The sequence below is a fragment of the Podarcis melisellensis genome (assembly GCF_964234715.1).
Source record: "Podarcis melisellensis genome assembly, chromosome: 9".
Lineage (NCBI taxonomy): Eukaryota > Metazoa > Chordata > Lepidosauria > Squamata > Lacertidae > Podarcis > Podarcis melisellensis.
The window spans coordinates 46,440,013-46,453,187 of NC_138541.1; positions in this window are offsets into that span (position 1 = coordinate 46,440,013).

Sequence of the window (13,175 nt, forward strand, 5' to 3'; positions counted from 1 at the left end):
TCAAATATTTTATTGGGGAGGCTGAAGGACCACTGGCTCTTAAGAGTAGGCTCCTATGACTGGGAAAGGCACCCACCCACCTCACATACAGGATGTTTGGAAACATCCTGTATGTGAGATAAAGCTTCTTTTAAACCATGAAATGAATAGGCATAAACTTGTTTAATTTATATTATTTGCAGTGAAATCTTACAATTGGCTATTTCTATTGGTTTCTGTAAGCAAAAATTAAATTTTGCTCAAGTAATATCTGTTGCATACCTCAAAATGAAGTTTGACAGATCTTCCTGTGTTTAAGTATCCCTGAAACCAATTCAGAAATGTGTTATGTACTACTCAATTGAAGTAAATGGCACTGCCTTTGAAGTAAACGATCTTAGAATGTGGATGTAACATTCTGATACAGCTTATGCAACTATTTACCATCACTTCAGTACTCTCTTTGTACTCACACTGTCTACGGTAGCATGCAGTAAGACAATTCTTTGGGGTGCAAGAATGAACTTGCTCATTATATGTAAAATGTGTCTAAGATAGGAATTCAGAATAGTCCTAGCATCTCTCTAAAGAAAAGGATCATTTTCCTGCTTGTTCTGAAATATGAATACCATCACAAGCATTTTAAGCATACTTTCATGAGAAAGGAAGGACATCTTCAATGCTTTCTTGTGGCATGTTTGTAAATATGCAGAACCTGCATATGAAATTTAAACTTTTAAGGTGTTGTTAATTATAAATTACCAGTTACATATGCTATTAGTAGAAAACAAATTTATCAGAAGGCTGGTTTCTGTTGAAGTAATGTTTGAAGGTTGTTTGATTGTGAGCAGGAAGAGAGAAGTAGATTGGGGATTCATTGTGGAATTTTCTCTCCCCCCCTTTTGTGTTTGATTTAGTTGGAGTAACAAATGTCTGTTTTAAAAACTTGTAATGTGGCATCCTCAACTCTAAGCACATTTTCCTCAGTATTTTTTAAATCTGTCTGCCTTTGTGGTCAGCTCCCAAGCAGCTAGGTCAGCAGCAGGCTGATAGGGAACTTAATTTAAAAATAATAATATCAGTGCTCCTTAGCTGACAATTCTGCCCGCAGGGACAACCTTATCTGAGGTTTTCCCACAGTGGATATAATCATGCTGCTTACTCTGGTCTCCACTGAACCAAAAGGCTAAATCTGGCCAGTTTGAGAAGGTGCTCTGACTCATAAAGTTAGCTAATGAAAACATCCAGCCTCAGCGAATAGATTATGTTAACGTTCCCATTTGCCGGTAGAGCATTATTGCTGAATAGGTTCTTTAGAGAGAGAAGTAAAGTGAGCCGAATTTCCCTAGTGGGAAAGTAGAAGTATAAAAATAGAACTGTACGTATAATGAAAAAGCAGCTGATGTTTCATGTAGTCCAAACTCCCTGCCCTTATAGTATAGCTAAAGCAATTTTACCCTTAAAAACTTCAAAACAGGTGATTTCTCAGCTCATTCATTTATTGTACTTAAAAAAAACAACAACCCTACTTAACTCTCTGATAGTGCTTTTGAAAAACAACAGCACTGTTTCTTATCCTGTCTGAGGTTCAGTGCTATCTTCTGGGCTACACTGGTTTATGTGATTCATGATGGAAAGAGTTTTAGTGATAACATTTTGGTTTAGTTATTATTTGCATTGCATAATGGTAGATTGTAGCTTTAAAACAAAAACCAAAACAAAACCAAAACCAAACAAACTAGATTGGGTGGGATAATGACCAGCTCAAGTAATAGTCCTGATTTTACACTTGGGATTTCAGACAAAACTTTGAAGATCCGATAATATAGATACCTTTATTCATGAGCACTTGTTTAATACAACACTTGCATCATTATGAGTTTTCTGTCTCCAAGTACAAGTTTTATTTAATCCGAAGAGTTCAGAGTTTAGGCCATTGTTCTGATCTAGGACAGAACAATGGAGAAATACTGCAAAGACAACTGGGAAAACCTCTAGCCAAGAAAGCTTTATTGAGAGCGTGTACTCTTTGACTTAAAGAACACGGGGGTTACAGTGACATGTACAATAACATAAGCAGTTCGCCATAAATTGCTGCTTAAATGTAGGAATATGCTATCCTATTTACCGTGCAGGTTTATTTAGAAGTGAACTGGGTTCAGTGAGGCTTATTCTCAAAAAGGGTTGGTCCCAGGCTTCAGGCGGCTCTTGGCATTGTGCCCCCATAGGCCCCCACCCCAAACACATGATCCACCCCAAGACAGCAGTGTCTTTCTTCTTCTGCTGCTTTTAACACAGCATAATGATGATGATAAATTTTATTTATATGCCACTCATCCAACAGGGTTGCCCCAGTCACTCTTGAAAGCTCCCAACAAAATATTAAAAATGAGCAGAAATAAAATTAAAATTAAAACCAAATTAAAACTGTATTATCTGGGAGCTCCAGGACAGGCTGCATAGTTCAATGCCATCTAATAATCATAATAATAATAATCATAATAATAATTTATACCCTGCCCACATGGCCGGGTTTCCCCAGCCACTGTGGGCGGCTTCCAATTGAATATTAAAAACACAATACAGCATTAAACATTAAAAAATTCCCTAAACAGGGCTGCCTTCAGATACCTTTTAAAAGTAAGATAGTTGCTTATTTCCTTGACATCTGATGGGAGGGCGTTCCGCAGGGTGGGAGCCACTACCAAGAAAGCCCTCTGCCTGGTTCCCTGTAACTTCACTTCTTGCAGGGAGGGAACCACCAGAAGGCCCTCGGAGCTGGACCTCGGTGTCTGGGCTGAATGATGGGGGGTGGAGACGCTCCTTCAGATATCCTGGGCCGAGGCTGTTTAGGGCTTTGAATTGTGCTCGGAAACATACTGGGAGCCAATGCAGGATTTAAAAACACAATAAAACCTAGAAAATGAAAACAAAAAATACAAATACAGATAAAAAGGTAAAGGATCCCTGACAGTTAAGTCCAGTCGCAAATGACTCTGGGGTTGTGGCGCTCATCTTGCTTTACTGGCTGAGGGAGCCAACGTTTATCCACAGACAGTTTTTCCGGGTCATGTGGCCAGCATGACTAAGCCGCTTCTGGCGAAACAGTGCAGCGCACGGAAACATCATTTACCTTTCCGCCAGAGCAGTACCTATTTATCTACTTGCACTTTGACGTGCTTTCAAACTGCTAGGTAGGCAGGAGCTGGGACCGAACAACGCGAGCTCACCCCGTAGCGGGGATTCAAACTGCCGACCTTCTGACCGGCAAGCCCAAGGCCTTGCCGCGTCCCGCAAATACAGATACAAAATACATATTAACATGTACCATTTAATAACAATTTACACCCCCCCAAAAAATAATTTGCTACCTTCCATGCTCAGCTCCTGGGCTGTAACTGAGCAGCAGAGAGGAAGTGATACCACTTTTGAGCAGGAACCAAGCTCGGGTCCCCTTTTCAAAGGCCACCTGCCATTTTAATTAACTCAAAATGCAAGGCCACAGCCCATATGTATTTGAAATGATTTCATAGATCTGTGAGCTGCGGGTATTTCCTTTGGGGTAAATGAAAATGGCTGGTGTCCTCTGTGAATGGGGCCAGGGAACCTACCCTTGTCAGATGGGTGAAAGGCTCTTCTGAACCACTGGAGACCTTGGCCAACACCGAACCTTGTTAGCCACTGGCCCTGGGGGAAAACATTAAGTAAGGTTGTGTATGCTATAAATTGTATGGCAAATTTGGTATAAACAAGTGAAACTGACAACACCATATTGCAGCATAGATGTTCCTGCTGAGGACTGCATCCTCTATATCCCTTCCTGCTCCACAGTGATATGGTATTCTATTGCCACAGAGCCTGCTCAGTCCTCATTGAGCCATCTTATTTCTCTACTCACCCTTTTAGGGTGTGTGCTTCTGCAATCCTGCTGTTACTTCTCTGTTGTGGGTGGGGCTGTTTTGGCTACATACGCAACAACACAGATGCATAACCACTGGAAATAGAGGAGCTGCTTTCTCATACGGTAACTAGCAGTAGGAATATATCACCCGAAACCCAGAACTATCACACTTGCCACTTGCTTGAAAATCCTGCCCTGTGCAACAGTATTCAAGGCAGCTTGACATTAATTACTAAACATTCCTGACAGACAAGTCAGAAAAGTGCCTGAAGGAAAATACAGACTAACTTGTTCTTTTGGATGTTGAGTCAATACAGGCACTAAAAGGAAATGTATCTGGTTTGGGATGAATAACTTCCTAGAATTGCAAAGCAATCTAAAAAGTTATAGCAGGACAGTTGTATGACAAGAGACTCCTTTATTTTTGTCACAGGATTCCCAATGAGTGGAATAGATCTTTTGGAGGAGACATGTGTATTTACATGTGCAGATTTTTCTTTAAATTGATCAAGATGAGATCTTGTAAAGCACAGAAGTTGCACAGTTCTGTATCTTTCTTTAATTTTGGGAAAGCCCTGAAACTTGTGCTGCCTCACCTACCTCCCCCCAAAAGAAAACAGGAATTCTGAAACTTTCAATAAATTCCAAGGTTGGTGTTTCATAATTCCATGGTGCTGTTCAATCCCTTAAAGCTGACATAGTCTATTTATTTTTATTTCTAGAAAAATTGATTTCTCCTATCAATAACCTATTTTTGTTCATTAGAGTTACATTGTTCATTGACTGATTTACTGAGAAATCTAAACAGTTGCAACTGATACAATTCTGAAAACTATTCAATAAATTTGAATGTCGTCTCTGAACCAATTTGAACATGCCTTTCCCAGCTAGATAAATGGGTATTTATGTGCCCACTCTTGTTCTGAATAAATAATAATAATAATAATAATAATAATAATAATAATAATAATATATATACCCAGCCCATCTGGCTGGGTTTCCCCAGCCACTCTGGGTGGCTTCCAACAAAATTTTAAAAATACAATAAAACACCAGACATAAAAAACTTCCCTAAACATTTGTTGTTGCTTTTGTGATTTTGTTTTCAATTATTTTATGTGTAAATTGCCTGGAGACAGTGGATTAGAATGAAATTAATAAATTAATTGTAACAACAACAATGTTCCATTGTTTAAAAGTTCATCTCACTGATCGAACTGAGTATATATGCATTAAATTTATTTTTATGCTATCTTTCTTATGTCATACCCTAAACTAAAACTCCACATAGAACTTAGGCTGAAATCTTGCCCCTGCCTGATACTGATGGTTGGTGGGGAAAGACCTTAGGGAGAAGTGCAGGCTTTTCTACATTGGGCTGCAGCAGAGGCCTGGAACATGACATTCCAAAGACAGAGTTGGGCCAACCATGGAACTGCTGGATCCAATGCCAGCCCAGTTCCAGTAAAAGAACCTGATATTGGGTCCTCTGCTGTGCTAGACTGGAACTGGTGCAGTTAACTCCCCAGAAAAACATATCTACCTTCCATCTTGACTGGTAGGGGTTCAGATCCTTTGGTGGGTCTTCTGCTCCATTTGACCCTCAGTTGGACTAGGATTGCTCTGCCCCTGTCTATCTGTTATGTTTCCTCTCCTGGGGATAGCACACAAAGTGGTTTGTACCCAAGCATCTCCAGCAGCAGCATCCTCGGTGAAGCCACCAAGGAAGGAGGCACCATGATGCTGTTTGTTAATTGAAATTCTATTGCAGTTCGTTGCACAACTATCAGCCAGGAACACATCACAAACTGTCACTTCTTTTTATACTCAGTAATTCCATTCACTTGAACTGGCATATTGAGCAACTCTAGTCCGATGCATGTAGACGGAGCCAAACTCGGCACATTAAACCCCTATTGGCAAGGTGTACAGAAAAATGTCTAAAGATAATTGCGCATTTCCAAGAAATGGTTATGCAAGAGATGAGTGATGGTGAGAAGTGTTTTCCAAATGCAGGTGAGGTAACAGTTGATGGTTCATTTTTATTCCAGTCTTTTTTACCATGTGGCACCAACAATGGATTTATTCACATATGCTACCTTATATCACATCAGATTTATATATTGGCCAGCTGATGGACAGGAGAAGGTACAGGGTATTTACTTTTCAAACTACAGATCACATTAGCTCCTTGAGACGTTTCAGAAGAATGCTATGGAAAACCACCAAGATATTGAAGACAATGACCTGGGTCACACTCCCTGATCCTCTCTCCCATTAATTGTCATTAATCAGGGTGACCAAGGCAGTTTCAGTGTCATGACCAGGCCTGAAGCCAGACAAGAATATCTCCAAGTACAAGTACAGCATGTAAAGTCAAAATTGTGTATAGTCAAAGTTTTAAAACAGGTGTACTAAATTCTAGTCTTTTTTTCAGGCCACAGTGGCCACAGTTCAAAGTGTTTATTCTTTTCTCAGTCATTTCTGAGGTAAAACTTTGTTTTGAGGAAAACTGTATGTCAGCTGTCTATGTTTTATACTAAGAGGTGTTTAGATACATGGTATCAGAATGTGTTGAGGGACACAGGTGGCGCTGTGGGTTAAAGCCTCAGCGCCTAGGACTTGCCGATCGAAAGGTCGGCGGTTCGAATCCCTGCGGCGGGGTGCGCTCCCGCTGCTCGGTCCCAGCGCCTGCCAACCTAGCAGTTCGAAAGCACCTCCGGGTGCAAGTAGATAAATAGGGACCGCTTACCAGTGGGAAGGTAAATGGCGTTTCCGTGTGCGGCTCTGGCTCGCCAGAGCAGCGATGTCACGCTGGCCACGTGACCCGGAAGTGTCTCCGGACAGCGCTGGCCCCTGGCCTCTTAAGTGAGATGGGCGCACAACCCCAGAGTCTGGCAAGACTGGCCCGTACGGGCAGGGGTACCTTTACCTTTACCTTTATCAGGATGTGCAGGTGGCTAACTGACTTTGAATGGGTGGGTGGGTGGATAGATAGATGGTGATGATAGATGATGATGATAGATGATGATAGATGATAGATAGATAGATACCGTAGATAGATAGATAGATAGATAGATAGATAGATAGATAGATAGATGATGATAGATAGATAGATAGATAGATAGATAGATAGATAGATAGATATAGATTTGAGTGCGAGCCCTCAAAAACAGAGCATTGAAAATGGCAGGCTTTGAGTGGTTTGGTTTGTGGACATTCTGCCTCATCCCAGTGAATCACAGTAGTGCCCTAAGGGAAATTTCCACCCAAATTTGAAGTGATTGGCTGCAGAGAAGCCCTGGTAGGAAAATAAAAGGTAAGACACAGAGTCTAGGTCAGTCATTGTGAAGAAGGTCAGTCACAGTGAAGATGACAGGTAGCATGAGGAGAAGCAGAGGCAGAAGTGGATAACTGATGGTATGAATAGGGAGATCGATAGGTCTCGTTCATCCCATGTCTCTCCTGAGAGTGACCAAAGCCAATTCACTCAATGGGTCTAGATTGGGTTCATCTACATATATCTACACTGTGCCACCACTACCTACTCCAAAAGTCCTTCCAGCAGAAGGGAATTTGTGTCTGTGCAGTAGTTGTTAAATATAATTGGGTCTAGGGTGGTTTTTGTTTTAGGAGTGAGTGCCCTACTACACCCTTCAAGGTGGCAGGCACTACCGAAACATAATGACACATTTAGCACATCCTGAATCCACCCTGTCACTCTGATCATCCAAGAAGGGCAAGGGTTGAGAGGGCAAAAAGGTGCACACATCTCTTCCACAGCATCAAAGCCATTAACTAAAACTGATTCTCAAAGCCAAGCTTGATGGTGCAATGGACTGTCAAAACCATGGTATCAAGACTGCTGAGGGAAAAAACGATTTTATCATCAAAGTGCCTAGCAAAACAGCTACTATGGGCCTCCACAGGATCCATGGCCCTATTTAACAAGCCAGTATTAACAAACCTCAAACCATTGTTCCCTACTCAAGGATGTAGTGAAGCTAGTGGACCATTTTTGCTGCATAATTATGTGCTCTAAGATGTGTTTGATCAGCTCCACAGGATGTATTGCAGGCCTGTTTCAGGGTGCATGGTTCCCTAGGTTATCCAGGCCTATTATGGGCTCCACAGCAGTGGAGAAGCCACTCAGGAGCAATTGCCCTGCCAGATCTTGCCATTTCATAATGAGAATAAGGCATTGCTGGGACCACCAGTTCTGTACACTGGCAAATCTACCAGAGCATTAAGCAATTCATCAGTATCACCCACCAGTCTATGGGACTGGAAAATCCAATAAGATCCCCCACTCCTGCAGGAAAGAACTGCTACTGTGAGTCCAAATCTCACCAGGAACTGAAACATCATGAGACCACCCCATTCCCCTCAGCCACCTACCATTCTGTGTTCATGCTGCACCAAACCTCATATGGGTCAAACTGAGTCAGACCAACTCCACCTAGCTTGTCAATCCAGGTCTCAGTGATGCATGCTAGGTTGGATTCATCATTCATGGCTAAATCCTAGATAAGCAAGGGTTTATTGTGAAGTGCAAGCCACTGTTTGCTTTGCTCTGCTCATTATGCTACTTTTTGCTTGCTAAAAGCAAGCCACAGAATGCCTGATGGCTTTGCTTCCTTACCTGACCTCACCTAAGAAAAGCCCTGCTGGATCACTGGATAATATCAAAGGTTCCTTTAGTCCAGCATCCTGGTCTCACAATGCTCAACCAGATATCAATGGGAAGTCCGAAAGCAGGACATGAGCACCACAGCACTCCTGCCACTTGTAAATCCCACCCACTAGTATTCAGAGGTATGCTGTCTCTAACAATAGGTAGTACATAGTCATCATGGCTAGTAGTCACTGATAGTATTAATCTGCCTAACTCCCTTTTAATACCATGCAAGCTGGTAATCAAGTCTGGAGACAACCCCTGCTAGTGGGGAAAGGGGTGGAGGAGGCACATACATTGCATGTCATTCATGCATGTGGGTAGAGATGAATGAACAGAAGAGAATGCTGTTGCAAATTGCACATGAACAGCATTCTGTACAAAATTTGGAACTCAAGATAGAGCAACGGAGAATTCCTAGTGAATTGGTTTCCCATTGGAAACAAGATCATGTAGTTCAGAATGCTGAAATTTGGAGAGAAATTTAAATGAGGATGATTTTGGAAACTTCCCTTTCCCCTTTGCTCTTCAGGCATTTTCCATGAAGAATCATCATAGTTTGCACTACATCCCAAGTACAGCTGTTGCTTAATGCTCCAATTCTGGAACATTAATTCTGGAGCATTACACAAAAGCAAGGAGCCTGCTTCATCTTGCTGTTTTGTACAATGTCTAACTAGACATCGTGATGAATGCGTACACCCATAAATGACTGAAACCCCTCCCATAAGATGATTTACCTGCTGCTTGAGCAGTACATTGTTGTTGTTGTTTAGTCATTTAGTTGTGTCCGACTCTTCGTGACTCCATGGACTAGAGCACGCCAGGCACTTCTGTCTTCCACTGCCTCCTGCAGTTTGGTCAGACTCGGGTGTTTTCAAAATACAGTGGTTCCTCTGGATGCGAACGGGATCCATTCCAGAGCCCCGTTCACATCCTGAAGTGAATGTAAGACGTGACTGCACATCTGGAGGGTCGTGTTTCACTGCTTCCGCGCATGCGCGTGACGTCATTTTGAGCGTCTGCACATGCACAAGCAGCAAAACCTGGAAGTAACACACTCCGTTATTTCCTGGTCGCCATGGAGCGCAACCCAAAAATATTTAAGCTGAAGCGTATTCATCCTGAGATATGACTGTAATGCAATTAAGAGAACCAGTTGGTAAACCAGGAAAGTTGGCAATAATATTTTGGCAAGGTTATTAATTTGTGTTGGCTGAAGAAATATCATGCAAGGTGTTTTCTAATATTACTGCCAAATGATTGATTAACTGAAGTGATTTACAAAGTGCTCCCTTTCTCTCTCCATTTTTGTATACAGAAACCAGTGTATATAATCTAACTTTGCTAGTGATGTGGCCTAAACATTCATGGCATCTGAACTGGTGGCAACAGACCAGCAATGAAACCTTAGGGTCATAGTAGATGGTGGAATGTCAACCCAGTGTGCAGCAGCCATGAAAAAGGCAGATTCCATGCCAGAGATTATTAGGAAAGGAACTGAAAATAAAACTGCTGGTATCCTAAAACAAATCTATGTGCAACTACATTTGGAAGATGAGAGAAGCCCCACATAGAGCTCATTGCAGTAGTCCAGTCTTGACGCAACCAACGCATGAACTACTGTGGCAAGGCTTTCCTGGTTCAGGAATGGCCATAACCGTCAAACCAGCCACAGCTGGTAAAAGGCACTTAAAGCTGAGTGTCACCAGCATATTGATGGCACCTCATCCAGAAATGCCTAATGACAGCTGCTAATGGCATCATGTAAATATTAAATAGTGCAGGAGATAAGATATTTCCCTGTGGCACCCCATGACATAGCCACCAGTGGGGTGAAATACAGGTTCTTCTTATGTTCTTATGCTAGCCTGTGTGCATTAGTCTACTAATGGCGTCTCCAGTGTTCATGCCCCAGCAAAAGATTTCTTGAAAGTATTAGCAAAGTGGGGAGAATTCAACATCTATCGGTTCATAAGAAAGATACACCAATGTTGAACCACTTGACATTCCCATAGCTAGACAGGTGAATATTAATAACCTATTCGTGGTTCATGGTCTCTCAAAGAGATATTTTTGTGGAATATGTTTCTTCAAGTGTTAAAAAACAACAACCAAGCAGCTGAAACCGTAATTAAACATACTTTATATTAACCACTGTTTCACTGCACAGTCTGGATTTTGCCTGGAAATATATCTTGCAGAGGAATGTATGTGTGATTATTCACGGTTGCCTGTAAACCAAGATAAGCTGCTTCTGTGAAAGTCAGGCATGAGTTTGGAAAACATGAATTGTTAATATAGAGTAGATATATAAAGCAGTCTGACTGCTGTACACCTTCCATGAAGTTATTTGCTTGCAAAAGCATATTTCTTAAGAAAGGACAAAGAAAGGCCATATGACCTCTCTTGAACTGGTTCAGTTGTTCATGAAAAACAGGATCTAAATTCCATAAAGATGTCATACATCTGTAGATACCTACTACTCTCTAATCCCTGATATGAGACATGTTGCCACATGCAATTGGAAGGCAACTGTGTTGACCCGTATTTTCTTTCAAAATCAAAAGCAGCTTTTAAAGGCAAATGTTTCAATATAAGAAGCGGACTGAGGAGAAGGAGGCTGCTTTATCCTTTCTGTGTCAGCCATTTTTTGCTTAGCACCCCATGGCTGCCTGCTATTTATCACACAACTGTAAATAGTCATCTCCTCTTTTGTGAATGGATAAAAAGTAGCTTGAGGGGAGGTGGATTCTGAGCAGAAAACAGTTGGAGGGGAAAGGGTTAAGCAGCTCCTCCCATATCTGTTTCTTTGGTGAAACTCACAAGTTTTGGTTTTAAAGGTTTAAGAAAATGTCAGAGAAAAGGCATGAGCTTAGCTCATTGCCCTTTTGGTGCAATAAGTTCAACAGGGCAAGATGTTCTTATAAGGGTGATTGTACTTTTGCATTCTTCATCAGTGGGGCTATCCAAGTCAGGTAGCTTTTTGTGAATGAGTCACAAAGGCATGTAGGAATATATCTGCTGTAAAAAACAACTCTACTTTCGTTAGGTATTATTTTTTGCTTGTTAGCGCATGACATCCATCTATTTGCATCGGACGGCTGAAATAAGAAGCTGACACCAGTAGCTGCAATGAACTAAATGACACTTTAAACCTGCAGGTGTATCTGGTATATAATACCCAGGGTTTTTTTCCCCGGTCAGAACTTGCCAGAACTCAGTTCCAGCACCTCTCAGGTGGGCGCCACTGCCATTTTAAGGGAACAAGGGAGGTTTTTCATAGTGAGTTCCAGCTCCTCTTTTTCTAGAAAAATAGCACTGATAGTACCCCAATAATCTTTTTTAATTACCATATTTTTCGCTCTATAACATGCACCTGACCATAACATGCACATAGTTTTTAGAGGAGGAAAACAAGAAAAAAAATATTATAAACGAAACAGTGGATGTATGATTTTTGTGGTTCATGCTGTGGCCACAGACATGTGATCTGACGGTGAGTTTGGGGTAGCCCAATGCAAAAATCCTGAGGATCCATGTGGATCCATGCTTTGTAACCACGTTTTAAGTGGGGAGGGAAGGAAAAGCACTCAAGGGACAAGCAACACGCGTGGGGTGGTTGGAGAAGGATGATGTTAATAATGCAGAAGAGGGGTATAAGAGGAGAAGCAAGCAGGCTCTGCTTCTCTCCCTCCTCCCCGGCTCGCTGAAAAACTTTGCTGCTATTTAGCCAGCTGAGTGGGGAGGAGAGACGGACAGAGGGCCTGCTTGCTTTAAAGGTGCCAACCGGACAGGAGCCGCCTACACTCGTGTAAGCGGCTCCTCTCCTCTCCCGCTTTGCTCCTTTAAAGCAAGCAGGTTCTCTGTCCCTCTCTCCTACCCACTCAGCGGCTCTTCTCCCGCTTTGCTGTTTCAAAGCGAGCCACAGAGGAGGGAAGGAAGGGGAACCACGGATCCTCTGCTCACGACTGCAGCAGATCCCCCCGCCATCCGTAGGCATTCGTTCCATAACACGCACAGACATTTCCCCTTACTTTCTAGGAGGAAAAAAGTGAGTGTTATGGTGCAAAAAATACGGTATCTACAAAGTTTATTCCCAAAGGAGATGTGAGCAATCCCTCCAAAATATGTACAATATCTGATCCCAGAGCCTGATATCTCCAAATTTATCTTCTTGGAAATTATAGCTTTGTTTCAGATACAGCTGTTGCACTTGTGTTCTGCCTGTAAACTCATTGCACTACAGGCACCTGGTTGACCACTCTGTGAGAACAGGGATCCTGGCCTACATGGCCATTGACCTGTTGCAGGAGGCTGTTCTTTTGTTGCTCTTGTAATTATCATTGATTTATTAATTGCCTTCTAAAACTAGCCTATCAAGGTGGCCTACCCATAATTGAAAACAGTTATAAACACAAAAACAGCAAGAACATTTCAGACAGGACTAAAATCATAACAAAGTAGATGCTCATGGTAACTACCTATTTATCCAGCTGGGAAAGTCTGTCAAAATAAAAAACGTCTTCAGTTGTTTCCGGAAAGTGGGAGCCTTTCGTAGTATTACACCAGGGGTAGGCCCGGGGACCGGATGTGGCCCAAGCACCTTCTAAATCCGGC